This window comes from Ochotona curzoniae, unplaced genomic scaffold (assembly GCF_017591425.1).
Source record: "Ochotona curzoniae isolate NIBS_2020 unplaced genomic scaffold, NIBS_Ocur_1.0 contig_64, whole genome shotgun sequence".
Lineage (NCBI taxonomy): Eukaryota > Metazoa > Chordata > Mammalia > Lagomorpha > Ochotonidae > Ochotona > Ochotona curzoniae.
Genome location: NW_024466502.1, coordinates 20,128,521 through 20,147,553, shown reverse-complemented (window position 1 = coordinate 20,147,553; position 19,033 = coordinate 20,128,521). Strand labels below are relative to the sequence as shown.

Below are 19,033 nucleotides of genomic sequence, written 5' to 3'. Positions count from 1 at the left end.
AGAAGCTCTAACTCCCACTTTATGAGAGAACTCAAGTATCATTTACAAACCAATATGGGGACAACAGCCCAAGCAAGGGCCTAGAGGAAAGCTCATAGTTATAAATTGTTATATTAGAAAATTAATAAAAGTATATGAAATGAATCATCTAAATGGCAGGGTAAGAATGAGTTTAACTCAATTTAAGAGACATAAAAAGAAAATACCAGATGATGAACTGCTGCTATAAAGCAAAGGGAACAAGCAGAAAAATTAATAAAATCAAAGGCTATTTCTTTGTACTGATAAACAAAATTGACATTGCTGTCTCTCCCTCATATTCATTGGTCTGACCATGAAATACCTATCATCTATCTATCTATCTATCTAGCTATCTACCATTTATTTTTCTGCAAAGCCTGTCTAGTCACTATTAAAAGGAATAATGATATTTGTTGCAGATTACATGTTGCTTCTTTTCTTTTAAATACAAAATGAATAAAATGCTCAAATTTTGTTTTGAATTTATATTTATTTATTTGAGGACAGAGTACAGAAAGTGGAGGCGAGACAAAGAGAGTGAATCTTCCATCCATTGTCCACTTGCCCAGTAACAACAGCGGTCAGGAATGGGGTAGGCTGAAGTCAAGAGCCTGGAATTTCTCTCGTGTGACCCGGGCACTTTGGCCATCTTCCAATGGTTCCCGGTGTGCATCACTAGAGTGCAGGAGTGTAGGTGGAAGAGCCGGGATTAAAACGAATACTGTTATGGTGAGTTAGTGTCACAGGCGTAGGCATAACTTGCTATGCCACATCTCAACCCCTGAGGTTTCAACTACAATTGAAATTGAACCTCTCGCTCTACAACTTTTATCCATACGAATTTAATTTGTTCAGAATGACATATCTATTTGAGGTACTAAAATTCCAACAAAAGAAAACTTGAGATTAATTTTCTCTACATTTTGAGAAAAAAAAATACATAAAGATAAAGGTCAGATAACATAAGAAATAAAATCTTGAGCTTGTAATCTGTTACCCAGGATGCCAAAACATAATTTGTGTAGCATTGTAATAATTGTCCTGACATGACTAGAATTTGATTAATAATTATCAACTTTTTTGCCCTATTAGAATTCCTTAAGCAGTTTAGGTACAAGCAGAGAATGCCTAAATATACCTTGAGCTGTTAAAACACATATGATGGTACACTTATTTGTTGTTATTCTGCCTGTAAATTATTGTTGACAATCATCTCCAATCAGGATAGTCCAAAAGTCATTCCTTTCTTTAACAAAAAATTTACATTCTTCTCCTTGCCTGTCTCTTCAAAATGCAAGTAAGTAAGGGACTCTTTGGTTAGCACAGTAAATTCTTTTTTTTTTTTTTTTTAATTTTTATTGGAAAGGTGGATATACAGAGAGGAGAGACAGAGAGGAAGATCTTCCTTCTGATGATTCACTCCCCAGGCGGTTGCAATAGCTGGAGCTGAGCCAATCCGAAGCCAGGAGCCTCTTCCGGGCCTCCCAAGTGGGCGCAGGGTCCCAATGCTTTGGGCTGTCCTTGACTGCTTTTCTGGGCCACAAGTAGGGAGCTGAATGGGATGTGGAGCTGCTGGGATTAGAACTGGCAGCCATATGGGATCCCAGGTTTGCAAGGCGAGGAGGTTAACCACTACACCATCGCAATCGCACTGGGCCCAACATAGTAAATTCTACATAAACTAGCTTTTTCTTATTCTAATTTGTGTGGTCTTCCTTCACCACTGTACCCATCATCTACAGGAAAATACCCAATCTCATTTTCTCCTGTGAATTCATGTTTTATTCTGCCATTTTAATTTATTTTCCATTAAAATCAAATATTCAAGAAAAATTCAATCAAGGCAATCAGGCATATTTATGACATTTGTGTTTCAAGGTGAGGATTTAGCCACGGTTAAAAACAGTTCATGGAAACCTCACAGATTTGAAGCAAAGCCATGCTTTTTTGAGTGTATGTGTGTGTGTGTGTAACCAATATTGTTTTTAGAAATAGCATTTGCAATGATGGCAGACAGTAAAAAAATAAACAACACCTTAAACATAGAATGATTAGCAGATGATCATATTACCTTAAATTGTATTGATTGATTGATCGATTTTAGCTTGACAGAAGGTAGTTTGGGGCAAAGTGATGAGCCTTCAGCTGTGGCTTCTTTTCTGCTTACGTGAATGAGGTGTTGTCAGTTTCTCTTGTTTCCAAATCAGAATTCAAACTGAAACATTTACAAAAATTTAAGAGTTGCTAAAGAACTAACTATATAATAAGATCGAGTAGGTTTTTAGCCTTCAAACACCTACTTCATCTTATTATGAGGTGTATGTTGATAAGAATTTATCTCATGAGGTTAACTGCATATTGTACGCCAAAGGGGGGCGGGTGCGGGAGTCAGTTGCCCTGGATAATGTTTGCATCTCCTCAAATTCCTATGCTGAAACTCTGTGTAGTGATATCTGGAGAAGTGCCTCATGGTAGAACTAATGCCTTCCCGGTCTCACCACCATTACGCCGGGTTACAGCAGGAAGAGAACCATTGGAGCAAGAAAGAAGGAACTCAGTAGACTTTGCACCTGCTGGCCCTTTGAGGTTTAGCTTTCCTGCTTCTACAACTAGAGAAAAAATTGTTACTTACGTCATCTACTCTCTATATCCGTCCAAATGAGCACATACAAGATAGGTATAATTCAGGAAACAAGGACTTTTGTTAAGAAATAAAGACGGAGAAGTGCAGCCATACACGATGTAAGTGTGTTGTGAATTAGAAAACGTGGCTCTTGAGACATCTGGAGGAACAGACTAGTACAAAATGCAGATAATCTCAATTACTAATTAGGCAAACAGAAGGATAAAGTGAAGGCAGGATATATCTGCTTAAATCTCACAAAATGAAATCAGTGTTTTGTAAATTTGCCTAAGTACAAGAATGCCTAGAGGCCTGTTAAAATTGTGGCTATAAAGCCCACCGTTGTAGAATCTAGTGATCTTGACTTGGAACAGGCCCAAGAATATGCACACTTTTGTTAAAATCCCTAGATAATCTCACCATCGAAAATGACTGGCCCAATTCTGAGCTAAAAATAATTTTGCATGAGGAACAGTGTTAATTATCAGCAGATGTTTGAAACTCGGATAATCATGATTGAAATGATGCTTTTATTTATAATAACAACAAACATGTTTTGAAAAATGTTTCTAATGGGAGATTGAAATGAACTCCGAGGCTTCAGAATGTTGTCTGGCGCAGTAAGCCAGGGACATGAATGCTGTTTTATTGTGTTACTTGTAAGTAGCTTGGACTTAAAAGTGCAGGAAGGGAAAGTTGATTGTCTACAGATGCACAAAACATTCACACACTGCTTATAATTCTTGGCAAGTATTCAGTCAGGAACATCTGCTAGAATTTAGCAATGAGCCATGCATTCACTGATCTCTCTACCTGTTACTCTAATTACTACACTATAAAATTTTTATTTTTATTCTAGCTCCCTCTGATTTTGGCTGGAATATCATAGAATAAACACAGCAGGGAACAAGAGTCTAAGAAAAGAAAGGAAAGGAAGGGAACAATGCAGAAAAGTAAAGAAAATGCATTTAGAAACGGTATGCTATGAATGGAATTAAAAACAGACCTCTACATCCTCCAGTTTCTATTTCCAACATTTCCTCAAGAGTTGTGGAAATTACACTGAAATTATTCACTGGACAGAATCAATGTCAAGCAATAAATTGCATAGGTATATACATCAAATAGGGAAAGAGTAATTTATCATGTCCTGTACTATCCTGTTTCTTAAACTATAATGCAGCAACATAGTCTACTAAAAGTTAATATTACATTTCCCTATTCCTAAACATCTGGTTGAACTCACATAGTATGATTTTTGTGATATGATCATTTTTGCTGAGAAGTTTGGTTATCTATATGCAAAATGATTTTGAGAGTATGACCAATTAATGCTATGACAAAAGGAAAAAATAGATTTTATATATATAGTTATACATATATATAGTTGCAGGAGATGCCAGTGACCAAAGCTAATTAAGGTGCAAGATTCTGTATATTTTTATCTGAGAGGTTTTATTACTTTGGGAACCTCAAGTTTCCAGTAAATTAACACATACTGCTGAACTTCAAAGGAAAACTTAGTATTAGTTGCTTCAAATAAAATTAAATTTAGAAGTTACACTGATAAAAAGTCCAAGTGTAATGTAACTAAATCCAAACGCGTCCATGTGACCCTGTTTGCTGTATTTTTTTAAATATATATTTTTTGTATGAACTGTCACCATGCAGTATCAGCATGTTGGTGACACAGTAACAGTTCCTGAAGTTATCATCGAGGCTCCATAGTTATCTAAGTACTGGAATCTATGTCTGCCTCTCTGTTGATACAAGCAGGGGAATTTGGTGAAGGGGTGTGTCTCACAGGCTCATGTGGAGTTGTGTTTAGCTATCCCGGTTATCCAATATCCAAATATATTCTTGTTCTGGGTGTGACAAGTGGAGTAGCCTGTGCCTGAAGAAACAAGGAAAGAAAATTGTGGGGCTGTAGCTGCTTAGGAAACTCTGGTTTTCTTTACCAGAAAATAATGAGAGTCGGTGGCATGTATGAAAATGCACATCTGTGATTTTGTGTTTAAATGTTAATTCCTTTTATGAACTAAATTGCAATAATTTAGTATCAAAATAAAAAAATGTGCCGCTTAAAATGTGCTGGAATTAGTAAATGTGCAAGAAAGTTAATTATAGATGGGGTTTCTGTTACCCACATAGGAGATCTGGGCATTTAGGGAGTATACTCATGGACATGAGACTTCTCTCTGCCTTACTATTCCTGCCTATCAAATAAATATGTATAATTTTTAAGGATTGATTTATTTTATTGGATAGATTGATGTATAGTGTGGAGAGTTTGGAGAAACATCATCTACCTGCTGATGGTTCACTCTTCAAATACCTGCAACAGCTGGAACTAACCAGGGATCAGGAGCTTTATCTGAGTCTCTCACACAGGTGCAGCACCCTGAGGCTCTACTGCTTTCTCAGCACACAAGCAGGGAGCTGGATGGGAAGTGGAGCAGTCAGGATACAAATTGGTGCTCATACGGGATCTTGGCACTTGCAAGGTGATGATTTAGCCATTGAGCCATAGCACGATGGCAGAACAAAATTCTACTAATTTAAATTTTAGATATGGCATTGTTTAATCTGAAGCTACATGTATCAATACTCTTTATTATTAGTAATACAAAATCATTTTAATCTTGATTAAGAACTAAGAAATTTATACTAAATCCAAGCTCCACGGAACATCTTACCAAGGCAATTGTAGAGAACAATAAAGAAGTATGTGAGAGATTATTTTTGTGTGTCCTATGATTTTCTAAAAGAGAACATATCTTACTAGGTCAGTTTTTAATATGCATGGTGGTCAGGTCTGCTATATATTTGTTCCATGTGAGATATGAAAGACTTCAAATTGTATCTGTAGATACCTTTTTCAATTGAAAAAAAATCCTATTTACATTAAACAACTTGCAAATTCCAAATCTCATTGATTCTGATACCACCATTGATATAATCTGTTTTATTATAAACCCAAATCCATTAGTAAGCTTGAGGAAAGAACAACAATGGCTCCAAAAAAGAAGCTCAGTGCTGAATGTTTCAGGTTTTACATTCATAATGTATAAAGCCAGAAGCAAGTCATTTTTACTATGCTGATATTATCTCCACTTATAAATAGTGTATTTGAGAATGGTAGCTGCTTTCAGGACACCACAATCCTATCCAACTCTTTCCTTAAATGTGATTCTACAGATTAACCAAATTGTATATTCAAAGATGCCAACATTTCAAATCATGTTTTGATAAAACTAAGCTTCATTAAATGCTGTATTCCATGGTATTTTATTTAATGAGAGTTCCCTGCATAATGTCTTGATTATCCACTCTATTTACTTATCTTGGATACACAAATTAAACAATTGAATTTGTTTTCAGCAAAGAAAACTTCTAGGCAAGAATCTCAGATTGTTAAAAAAAAATACAAAATGTATTCAACACTTAATTCATCACACTGGTAGTTTTCCCTTACAGAGCAGTAAACGAATGTTTTCTGTTTAGAATTGAAAATTGCATCTCCTATGGCTCACATTTATGTTTCATCTAAGAGCAGGTGGAAGAAATATGCATGCCAAGAAACTTCCCATGGCATCACAGTTTGAGACACTGCACTCAAAGGGGACTGTTTCACTAGTAAACAACTCTACTTTTCGCATGCTGCTGACATGAAACAAGCTCCCCACATATGTAGCTCAGTGCACATTATGCCCACTCAGTATCTCATTGTCAAAATTGTTAGTAAACCATTACGCTCCAACTCAGAATTTCCTAAATAAGGAACATGTAGTAAATGATCAAGGACAAAGCATGTATTTTCACAAAAGCCATTGTGCCGTAGTAGGTAAAGCCATGCCTAGCACATTGGCGCTTCACATGGGTAACACTTTGAGTCGCAGCTGCTCCAGTTTCTATTTTTGGGAAGCCTATGGGACTCTATCATAAAACAAAACAAAACATTTTTAAATGAAAAAAAAAATTGCCTGGGAAAGGGAGCACAAGGTTACCTAAGCACTCAAAACACTTTTTCCCATGTGGAGCTGGATAAAGATCCCTGTCCAGGCTCTGTCTGTCGGCTATGACCTGGCACAGTGCTGCAGGAATCACAATTCCAACTCTCAAGACATCCTACAGAGAAGTGGTTACCAAAACTTTCTGGTTCTGGTACTGGTACAGAAACACAGAAGAGGGCCCGGCGCGGTGGCGCAGTGGTTAAGGTCCTTGCCTTGCACGCCCAGGATCCCATATGGGCGCCGGTTCTATCCCAGCAGCCCCGCTTCCCTTCCAGCTTCCTGCCTGTGGCCTGGGAAAGCAGTCCAGGAAAGCCCAAAGCTTTGGGACCCTGCACCCGTGTGGGAGACCAGAAAGAGGCTCCTGGCTTCGGATCGGCATAGTATCGACCGTTGTGCTCACTTGGGGAGTGAATCATCGGACAGAAGATCTTCCTCTCTGTCTCTCCTCTCTTTATATCCGCCTTTACAATAATAATAATAATAATAATAATAATAAAAATAAATCTTTAAAAAAAAAGAAACACAGAAGAAGATTCATAGGCGAGAATAGACACACCAGAAAGGAACCCACATCTGTATAGCCAACTAATCTTTGACAAGAAAACTGGACACGATCCAGGAAGAATGCTTGGTCTCTTCACAAAGTGTTGTTGGGACAACTGGATAGCAGCTTCCACAAGAGGCCAGATATGTATCTGTCAAATTATACAAAATCAGCTCTAAATGGATTAAGGATCTAAAGCTACACTCAGAAATGATCAAATATTAAAGGAAAACATAGGAAGCACTCTCCAAGTTAAAAGAATGGGTAAAGACTTCTTGGAAAAGACGCCAAAAGCACAGGGAATCAAAGCCAAAATAAACAAATGGGACTACATCAAACTAAAACGCTTCTGTACAGCAAATGAAACAATTAATAAAGTGAAGAAGCATCCAAAGAATGGGAGAAAACCATTGCACAGTATGAAACTTATTGGGGTCTAAGACCCAGGATTTAGAAAGAGTTGCAGAAACCCAGGAAAAGCTAAAAGGACCAGTTTGTGTTAAAGACCAGTCAGGAAAACCCACTGTTCCTGCTAAGACAGGAGGTGAGCTGAGTAGGGCTGGCTCATGGACCCACTGGTTTGAGCAAAATCTGGCATTGGGAGAGGTTCTGATGGAATAGCCTGGGCAATTCCTCTGGCAGGACACAGACCCGGCAGGTAAGCGCAATAAGCATGATAGGAAACAACCCAGAACAGGCCATGTAAAGTTACACAAGGGCATACATCTGGCATGGATCGGGGGAAGACCAGGCTGAATCTGTTCACATCATCCCCTGGCAAATCCAGGCACCAGAACAGCATGGGTTGAGCCGGGTTCGTTTGCAACAAAAACTAGTGCACAATACAGAATGCCAAGGTGAGGTTGCCTGTGCCGAAAGTGACCACAGCACCCATCCAGCATGCCTGAGAACCAGGAAGGAAGACGGCGGAGCTGGCAAGGGAATAAGGGGTGATTCCTTTGCTGGACAGCTATTCCCGCTGGAGAGCATGAGCTGGAATGGGGCAGACCAGACTAAGCAGGGTTACAACGCCTGTACACCTCATATGGACTAGATCAGGGAAAAGCCAGGTTCGGCTAATTATTCCTACTGGTGCAAAAAAAATTAGAGTGGGTGAAGATTGTTTGGGCTTAGCCACAGCATCAGCTGGAAGAAGATGGCACTGGGGGCTAGTTCTGTCAAGTCAAAACACCGAACTATCTGGAGAGTGCATAATCTGGGACTGGGAGAGGTCTGGGAGGGAAATAGTGGGCTCATCCCTTTTGGGTTACCACTTCTACAGGAGGGCATGAAAACCAGGACAGGGGCTGGGGTGGAATGGGATGTGGGACAGACTGGACTACTGCTACACATACCTGCAAACCGAGAGGGGGGGCTCGTGGGGATTATTGTGGGTTGCTGCAACTAGGCTGCAGCTCCCACTTGTTTATGTGAGGGCGGAGAATGTGCTGGGCAGAACCAGGCTGGACTGCAACACCCATTGGTTCCAGTGAAATTCGGGGTTGAAAACAGAATCAACCCAGCGATTGCAACCACCAGCTGATCAGGGCCATGGACTGAGCCAGGCCCTGTACCTGCTAGTACATACAGGAATCTGATCCGAGAACGCCTCAGACAAAGTTTCTTTGGAGATTTCCCAAATCGAAATTCTGGACTCAGAACCCTAACCAAGAGAGAAGACAGAACAGGTCAATCAATCATCTCAGCTATATGTTTGCAGCAAAATACAGGGCAAATGGAGAATCTGTGAGGGACTATGTCAATCAGTGGATTCTTCAAAGACCTCATAGTGCTTGGAGTGCCAAGATTGACAGCAATTCCTAACTGGTGAACTGTCCAAACCACTTGAGCAAGAACCTCGGAGCATACCCTACATCTGGGACCTGGGGTGGGTGGGAAATTGGGTGGTTCTTCTCCCTTAATACCCCCCTTTAAACATGAAGGAAACAATATGGAAATAATAGTCTTACCCACTTTTCTGTAGCCCTTGAACCTTTTTTTACCCCAATTAACTATGTAAAGTTTGTCAAAAATATAATAAAAACATTTTTTAAAAAAGTTAGAAAAATTGTATCAGTGGGAAAATCATTAGCACTCAGAATATGTCTCTTCTTTGGATAAACTTTGGGAAGATTCCCAGAGGACCTCTTTTGGACAAGATTTTGTTCTTGTCCTTGTCCTTAAGCCTTCCTAGGCCAGGTGTAGCAATGGCTTTGTTCTGTTATTCCACAAGGTCATATTGTTGCTTCTTCCAGGATTTTTTCTATCATTGCCCATTTAATCTGAACCATCATTTCTTATAAATCCCACATGGCTTTTGACATATTATGAATTGAGCTCAGTTTATCCCAAAATCTATTTTTTATCTATGACAACAGTTTCTCCATTAAACCTGTTTATTGCTTTAACTCATGTCCAGGTATGGTTCTTTTCGATACATCATAAGGTAAAGTCACAATATTTTATTGGTATGAATAGTCCCATATATTCAGCTATAAGCAGAAATCTTTCAGAAGGTGGCTTTCTCAGAGTATCTTAAAAGCTGCCCTTAAGCAATATTTGGCCTAAAACCTGATTTTATATAGAAGTAAGCCAAGGAGCATGGCATGATAGCCTCATGGCTAAAGTCCACACCTAGTGTGTTCCAGGATCCCATATGGGTGCCAGTTTGTATCCTGGCTGATCCACTTCCCATCAGGCTCCCTACTTTGTGATCTGTGAAAGCAGCTGAGGATGGCCAAAGATTTGAGACCCACCACATGCATAGAAGATTTAGAAGAAGCTCCCGGCTCCTGGCTTGGAATTGGTTCAACTCTGGCCTTTACTACCCCTTCTGGAGTTGACCAGTGAAGATGTTTCTCTATGTTTCTCTTCTTTCTAAATCTGAATTTCCAGTAAAAATAAAGTTTTAAAAGTAAACCAAGGCCTTAGAAGTGTATGAATCTACTCAAGGTTACATTGGAAACTTGATTCTTGGCACAGATATAAGAGCTGCAGTGCTGGAGAGCAGCTCCGGCTGCTTTCAGAGCTTGCAAAGGTTGCATGGAGCAGTGAGACAGAAGGCAAGAGGAGTCATGGACCACTGCGGCATGATGCTCATAACTGACAACTCACAAAAGCTGCCTTCTTTAATACATTTATTACATCATTTACATGATTGTTACACCTGTTACATGATTTATACAGAAATCATCACAAACATTTGCCCAACATCCAATTGTTTCATTTTTACTTCATGGTTAAAAGAATACAAACACAATTGTAAAAGACATTATTATTATTTTATTTCAAAGAAAACATTTTCAGTAAACCATTATTCATTCATAACTGTGATCAGTCACCAAACGGAAGCCAGGAACTCCTGTCTTATTTTTGAATAGATGTTTGATTAGAACACACTATCAAGTATAAGATTTTAGCAATATAATGATAAACTGCTTTTTTTTGAAAGATGTTTCCTTAAAATGCAATCAGAAGGTACATAAAGAAGGATGAAATAGTGAAGACAATTGCTGAACACAATAGCCTACCCTTGTAATAGGAATTATGCAAATCTCTTAGTTTCTGATTTGGGAACTAACCAACAATCTGTGAGATCCTTCTACCTGGAGATTGAATGAGGTTGTTAAAAACGTGCCTGTGTTTTGGTTCTACTTTTCCTATTTCAGAGATGGAAAGCACTGTCTTGAAATTATTATGCACTTCAGTTGCCTGATTTGCTCGTGGAGGACATGTTCCTAGCCATCTAGATTATCCATGAGATTTATTACCTGTTATTCTGGAAGAGACTAACGGCAGGACTGTTACAACCCAGAGCTGCATGTTGCAAACCCCTTAGACTCAACAACACACACTAAAATAGGTTTTACCATATTTCTAAAATAGGTTGGTCCAACTGGCATTGCAATTTGAAATTTCCATTGGGAACTGCTCTATTGATCTAATCTTTAGAATTTGGATGATCTTGTTTGTTCATCTCTTTACTGGAATCATACCTAGAATTATTTAATAGTATGAAATTTAACACTGACAAATTCTGTTAGAATTATAATAGCAAGGAAGCAAACAAAAATAATTTGTCGAAGAAAACATGTTGTATTGGCAACATCATTTTTGTCCCCTTTCTGGTCCCCAGATGCTGGACTGGCCACCTAAGCCAAATAAAGAGAATTGCTAGCAATTAAAAACCAATTCATTGAAGTGCAGCTGTAGCAATGAACTCAACTGCCAGCCTCCTTATTGTCTAATTGTTTCCAGTGAAAACCATGCTATTTAGTTGTGAGAATAATTTTGACATATTGATTTTATTTATAAAAAAGTTGTTATCAGGAGAAGTATGAGGATAAAATATAATTTTTGCCAATATAACAGTTATTCTACTTTTAGATACATATGCACATGTCAGGATTAAATAGCTTGAAAAAACAGCTTAAATATGATAAATGCTGTTTATTCAAATGAGGTCATATGCACATACAATTATAATGAAACAAAATATCACAATGCATCACATAAATATGTATGATTGTCCCATGTCAACAAATATGAGGGCAAAGAAAGTTGAAAAGACAAAAAATATTTAGCTAATTAGAGCTTTAATAATACCCTTTTATATTTAATATCATAAAAGATGCATTGGCCTTGTTTGGGGATTCTCTTTCTGAGATCTATTTTTTCTATACTGTATAGATGAGCATTGTCTGAAAATTGAATAGCTTCTAAATTACCTGAGGGTAAAAGTCACCTTCAGTTGATGACACAGATTTCTCCGTTTTTTTTTTTTTTTGCTTGCTTTGTATTGGCAGCACATTGAGCTTCTTGTTATTTATGCTTCAGTACTTTCTGTGATTTTGAAGTTACTTGTTTCTGCTTGAGTGTCCTCTAAGATGCTGGCAGTTTTGAAAGTCACAAGTAAATATTTTCACCTACTTGTATATAATTCATTTTAAAAAACAAACGAAAAAGGATTTATTTATTTTAATTGCAAAGGCAGTTATCCAGCGAAGGAAAGACAGAGAGGCAGAGCTTCCTTCAATTGATTCTCTCCCCTAGTGGCACCAATGGCCAGAGCTGAACTGATCTGAAGTCAGGAGCCCATTGTATCTTCTGGGTATCCCATGCAAGTACAGGCTCCCAAGGCTTTGGGCTGTCCTCTATTGCCGTCCCAAGCCACAAGCAGGGAGCTGGATGAGAAGTGTGAACAGGACTAGAACTGGCGCCCATATGGGATCCCAGCACTTGCAAGGCAAGAACTTTAGCCACTAGGCTACCATATTGGGCTCTATAACCCACTCTTATACATCATGTTTACTACATATCCTGGCTTAGGAGCAGGGAAAACATGAGTAAGAGAATACTAAAAAAAGAAAATGGAGAAAAGAAATTATCTTAAATGCATTTTCATGATTTATACGTTTCTGCAATATTCTAATTATTAGAATTTTCCTTTAATTATATCAGGGCTGATTTTGAAGTGTAATAAATATTAGTACCCAGGTTCTATTTATTAATGAAAGTCATTTATTAAGCAATTTTTTGTTGTGTGTATCTTAGTTAAATTTATATTTGACATTTTATCAGACATACGTGCAAATTACACATTATAAATTCATTGAGTGATTGCATTGGCAGCAAATACACTAAAGTTAGAACGATGCAGAGATTAGAACGGACCATGTGCAACAATGACATGCAAATTTGTGAAACATTTCATATTTAGAGGAACTCGCCTATTAATCCATAGTGTTCACTGTTGAGCACAAGAGCTAGCTCTGGGAGTAGATTAGACCAGTCTGGGCTACAGTTCCTATTGGCATATTTGTGAGCTGGGTCTGGGGAATGCCAGGCAGTTTCGGTCCACAACACACATTGTCATGAGTGAGAGCCAGGAAAGCGTTCATGCCAGGCCTGTTTGGATTTCAACACCTGACAGTTCCCATGTGAGCTACGGCTGGGCCAGACTGGGTCAGGATGCTGTAGCCAATGTTAAGTGCTGGCAATCTGGCCTGGCTGGGTTTTGGTGCCAGTGAACTTCAAGAAAGGGGCAGGTAATCTCAGATTTGACTGTAGCATCTGCTAGTACACACAAGACTCAGTGTTAGGGCAAAACTGACCATCCAGTTACATTCACCACTATGTGCATTGGCTCATGCAGGTGACAGACTGAATCTGACCCTACACTGGCAGACACACACATGAGTCAAGTCTGATTGCCTGGAATGATGGCTTAGTGGCTGAGTGCTCACATTGCAAATACCAGAATTTCTTATGGGTGCAGGTTCTTTTCCTGGTTGCTCCACTTCCCATTCAGCTCCCAGTTTGTGGCCTGGGAAATCAGCAGAGGAAGATCCAAAACCTTGGAACCCTGCACCCATGTGGATTGACCTGGGAAAGACTTCTGGCTCCTGGCTTCAGCTCAGTTCAGTTCCAGCCACTATATCCATTTTAGGAGTGGACCAGCAGATAGATGATCTTTCACCCTTTATCTCTTCTCGCTCTGTCTCTCTAAATCTGTCTTTACAAAAAGGAAATAAGATGAAATGAAAGCAAAACAAAACAAAACAAAAAATGTCAAGTCTGGGGTCACCCCAAACTAGATTTGTTGGAGATTGCTGGACTCAAAGGCTGGACACAGGGATAATCACAGGATGTGTTGTTTAGCAGGAGTGTCTGTATTGGGACTGGACTTCTTCACTTGCTGATTTCTGTGCTGTGGACAGCAAGTCCATATGCATATTTGGGACCTGATCGCCAGTTCTTCCGGGCCAGCAGGGGACACCAACTGCCTTGTCAGAGGCTGGAAAGAAGAATAGGTTAAATAAGCTAAGCTTTGCAATACATTCCTGGATCTGTAGATGCACTAAGGTTGACATTGCTAATCAATACACCTTGGGGAATTTTTCTCAACCCTGGAGCAACTAAACCAACAACTCTCAGAACTATCAAAATCACTCAAGAACACTCTTTCCCACATTGGGGTATCTCAGGCATCAAATGACCATCCTTCATTCCTGGTGTTGATGCATTTTGACAGCAATGTACAGAACTTCCCATCCAGCCCTGATAATTCAGGAAAAAAAATATCCTGAAACATTTGTCTTACCAACCTATTAACCTTCCTCTGTACTTAAACCTTCCCACCCTAATTGGAGGCCCACATAAACATACCTTCCTCTTAACTATGTAAATAATATTAAAAATAAAATAGTTTCATTGACAAATATTATCAACCACAGTTTACCTGAAATATTCTAAAACTGAGAAACAGAATGTCATCTCTGTCTTTAATGTATGTGTTTACAAAAAAATTCTGAATCTTAGTTGCAAGAAAATTTAGTTACATATTGAATTTACAAATTTTAAAATTAAGTTTTGAAATACAAGAAAAAATATCATAAGTGGCATTGTAGTGTATCATGTAAAAGACTCTGTCTTAGGGCTGGGCTGTGTGAGTGGGTCTGCATAAACAACTGGCGCAAGATTGTTTTCCCTCTATATAGCACACTTCCTCTTTGCAACTCAGAATTTTAAAATAAATATATGTGTCTTAGAAACTAAAAGACAAATGGCTGCACATTCACATATAGAATATTTAGATGTGGGATTTCAAGTATTTGAAATCCTTAAAATCTGTTAGTTTTAAGTATTGCTAAAAGGAGCAATTTCCATTGACTAAGAACCAAATTGAAGATATCATTTGGTTTGTTGATGGACATGTAAGAAAATGTTAGCTTCTGAGTACTGAAGTTCTGGTTGAGATAAATGCTAGCAAATGTGACTTTGAAGGCAGGGAGTTGGAGAAGAAAAAAATACATAAATAAAAGGAGGTATTAACCAAAGATATCTGAATTTTCATAAATGATGAATATGGCAAATACAGTGGTGGGGATTGTGACCCCATGTGGTCACAGGTCTGTGTCCCCAGCTGATCCACTTCCTGTCCAGCTCCCTGCTTGTGGTCTGGGAAAGCAGCTGAGGTGTGCAATTCTGTAAGACCCTGCACCCGCCTGGGAGACTTGTAAGAGGCTCCTGGCTACTGACTTCAGATCAGCGCAGCTCTAGCCACTGCAGTCATTGGGGAGTGAATCAACAGACAGAAGATCTTCCTCTCTGTCTCTCCTCCTCTTTGTATATCTGGCTTTATGATAAAAAAAATAAATTTTCTTTTTAAAACTTGATGGGAAGTCTTATAAAATGTTGTATGCATTTCATCCAGGACAGATAAGGGTGATAGGTTTTGCTTTTGTACACTTGCTATTTATTTATTTATTTATTTATTTATCTTTCACTCTTGCTCTCTTTTAAGAGAATGTACTAGAAAAATAGTCTGGGCAGCAATAATTTCACAGTGAAACCACATCCAGGAGGGGCACAGAACTCCCAACAGGGTTGACCAAAAGCAATCTCTACCACGACACATGATAATCAAATTCTCTTCAATGATACATACGGAAAAGACCCTTGAGTATGCTCATGAAAAAAATCAATTGACATATAAAAGAATGGCAATTAAATTCACAGCTGATCTCTCACCAGAAATTCTACAGGCAAGAAGAGACTGGAGCAACATAGTCCAGATTCTAAAAGCAAAAAACTGCTCAGCCCAGAACAGCGTTCTAAGGAAGCCTTTCCTTTGTCTTTGAAAATGAAATCAAATATTTCCAAAATAAACAAAAGTTAAAAGAATACACCTTTCCAAGCCTGCCCTAGAAATGATAAAGATGATCTGTTAACAGAGAAAAAGAATAACACCCACCAAAACCAAAGGTAAATGTGAAGAACATCCTAGTAAACTAACAACTGAAAACTAAATCGATGAACAACCAGTTGTTAAAAGACAGGAACAAAATAACACCTATTTATATTAACCCTGAATGTAACTCAATTAAACACATCAATCAAACATCATACATTAGTAGACTGGATAAAAAAAATAAAACTCATCTATCTTTTTTGCCTATTTTTTTGTTGATACATCTCATCAACAATTTTCAGTGGAATCTATATCACATGGATTTTTTTTTTAAATTTATTTTATTTTTATCATAAAGGCGGATATACGAAGAGGAAGAGAGTCAGAGAGGAAGAGCTTCCATCCGATGGTTCACTCCCCAAGCTGCCACAACGGCTGGAGCTGAGCCAATTCAAAGCCAGGAGCCAGGAGCTCTTCTGGGTCTCCTACATAGGTGCAGGGTCCCAAGGCTTTGGGCTGTACTTGACTGCTTTCCCAGGCTACAAGCAGGGAGCTGGACGGGAAGTGGAGCAGCAAGGACACAAACTGGCACCCATATGGGATCTTGGAGCTGGCAAGGTGAGGCCTTTATCCAGTACACCATGGTGCCAGGCCCTATATCTCACAGATTTTTAGGTTTTGTGGCTTTTCTTTTAAGGCAATGTATAGTAACTGAATAGACTATCACATTTTGTTTTTTAACTTCATGACATTGCAAAGTTTTTTTTCCTGTTGATTTTGTCTTGTGGCTTTTCACCTGGGGCGGTTAGTGTGGGTGTGTAGTGGAGACTGTTATGTCCAGATTGGAGGATATCCCTACTACCTGATCGAGGATGAACTGCAAGTGAACCTGTTGGATGCATCTTGAAAATGAGTTGCTGGACTCTTTGCCTTTGTCCATGCCTGCAATGGTGGATGATGTATTAATGTTTATGAAGAACTATGCTACTATAATTATATTGGGGAACTCAATGGGTATGGAGGAATGATTTCAGAATGGGGTAGGGGAAATTCCAGGGCCTATGAAACTGTTTCATAAAATAATAATATTAATATAAAAAATAGTAGTACTAAAAAGAATGTTTGCTATAGATTGAAATTTTGTACTTATCCCATTCAGGTCTGTATGTTAGAATTTTAGCTGTTCTTTAATGGCAATAGGTAAAGGGCACATGGTAGACAGGTAAGTCATTAGATCTGTCCACGAGAAATGCATTAATGCCCAGGCAAAGTACTTAATTCACTACTTACACAGTAAGGAAACAGCAAAGACCTTAGTTGGTGAGTTCATCTTGTAACTAATGTCTGCAGCTTTGTGAGAAACATATCCAGTCTATACAATCTTAGTTGGTGTGGCTAAAACAGTCTACTCCATGTTGAAAATTCACATTATTATCATGATTTACTACTGCTGTAAGCCCTTCATATGCAATTGATTTGTTATAATTATACTGCAATTCAATGACCTTGTCCAGTACCATTAATTATATTTTAGAATCTTATTTTTTTTCTCATTCACCTTAGTGAGTAATATATGCTGCAATGCTTAGTGATGCTTGACTTAGCATTCAGTATTTCGATTTGGTCTTTCTTGTGTTACTCCTGGTTATTTCCTGTGGCTCCATATTGTTCTGGGTCCCCCACCTTGAAATGGGTTACACAATGCGGTAAGAATTATAATGTTTTTCTTCATTGTAGGGAAGATTTCAAGAAAAAAATCTCAGAAGATGATGGGATGGTATTCCAAGGATATGCTCATAAAAGAAACTTTCTGTGGTTTATTTTGGAAGTAGTTTTTTGGAAACGTGACATTTCTGTAGATAGTGTATGCCAAACAGCATAACCCATAAAGGGAAATGAATCTGGTAGCAGTTTTAAAAGTTATAGATTCAGCTGTTTTTCATTTTTCTCCACCATTTCACTCTCTGATAATACGTCACATATCTGTTCCACTTCTCGGAGAGAACTCCATTAGTTAACGGGGGACATAAGCTTCCCAGTCTAGAGTTTGTTTACTCTGGTATGTCACTGATCTCTCGTCCCTACAGTTCATAAACAAGCCGACACTGAAGGGATATCTACATTTGTGACTACTACGTATTTTCTGTACTTTCTCTCACTTTCCTGTATTTTATGTCTATCCTCAGCTGATAGACTTTTGACATGAGCCATTAGATGATTTTTTTCTCCTAAGATGATGCAGTTACATGAGCCATGTGCTGTTAGAGCTCATTGTTCTCAAGATATTATTTTCCTAGTTTCTGTTTGGAATATGCATCCTCATTTCTAGGCTTAACTATCTGAAAACCCCATAGCAATTGACTGAATTATAATCCAGCTTGGAGAGAGATGTGGAATAAACAAATTTTTACCTGCATGAAAGATGATAAAAAGAATAGATGAAGAGTTTCTAGATTATATCGATATGTAAACACTGAACTGGAAAAGCTGTAGCTCCACGTTGGTATCATCTACCTTACTTTAGCCTCTTATTGTAGTAGGGGATGGCTGAGAGAAAGCTTGATTGGAAAGGACAGCAGCAATTCTGCACTTCAGTACAGAAATGCTCCATCCTGCCTATTCACCTGCCAGGTCACTTACTTCATAATCAAAGAGTATATTGAATATTTTGCATGCATATTTATATATTTGTTGGTAACTTAATGGATAAAATGGTGTGTACTTATTATGCACTGCATATTGATTGGAAACATGTATGCAGCAGTAAATCAAGATGATTATCATATGCATTACCTCACAAGCTTATTTTACTTTTGTACTCGTGAGGACATTTGCATTCTTCACTCTTGTCGATTTTCAAGACTACAATTCATCTTTATGAACTGTAGCCACCGTTTTTACAATAGATTAATTTTCTTCTGATATTTGCCATGTGTCACGGAAATATTTTTAACTTTACCCAGCATTACTCTAACTTCTCCTTTCACTGGTCTCTGATAAAGACCATTCTCTTTACTTCTATGAGTTTAACATTTAAAATTCCGTTCCATATGTCTTTGCAGTTTATATGTTTTACTGTGACTATATAATCGCTCTATGGAAAAATGCTTGAACCTCATTGTGTAGGGCATGGAAAAATA

General features: G+C 38.3%; 1 pseudogene; it reads left to right on the top strand.

The window, feature by feature from the left end:
• Positions 1 to 12,820: 12,820 nt before the first annotated feature.
• LOC121163791 lies at positions 12,821 to 12,920 on the top strand (annotated as a pseudogene).
• The last annotated feature ends 6,113 nt before the right edge of the window (positions 12,921 to 19,033 follow it).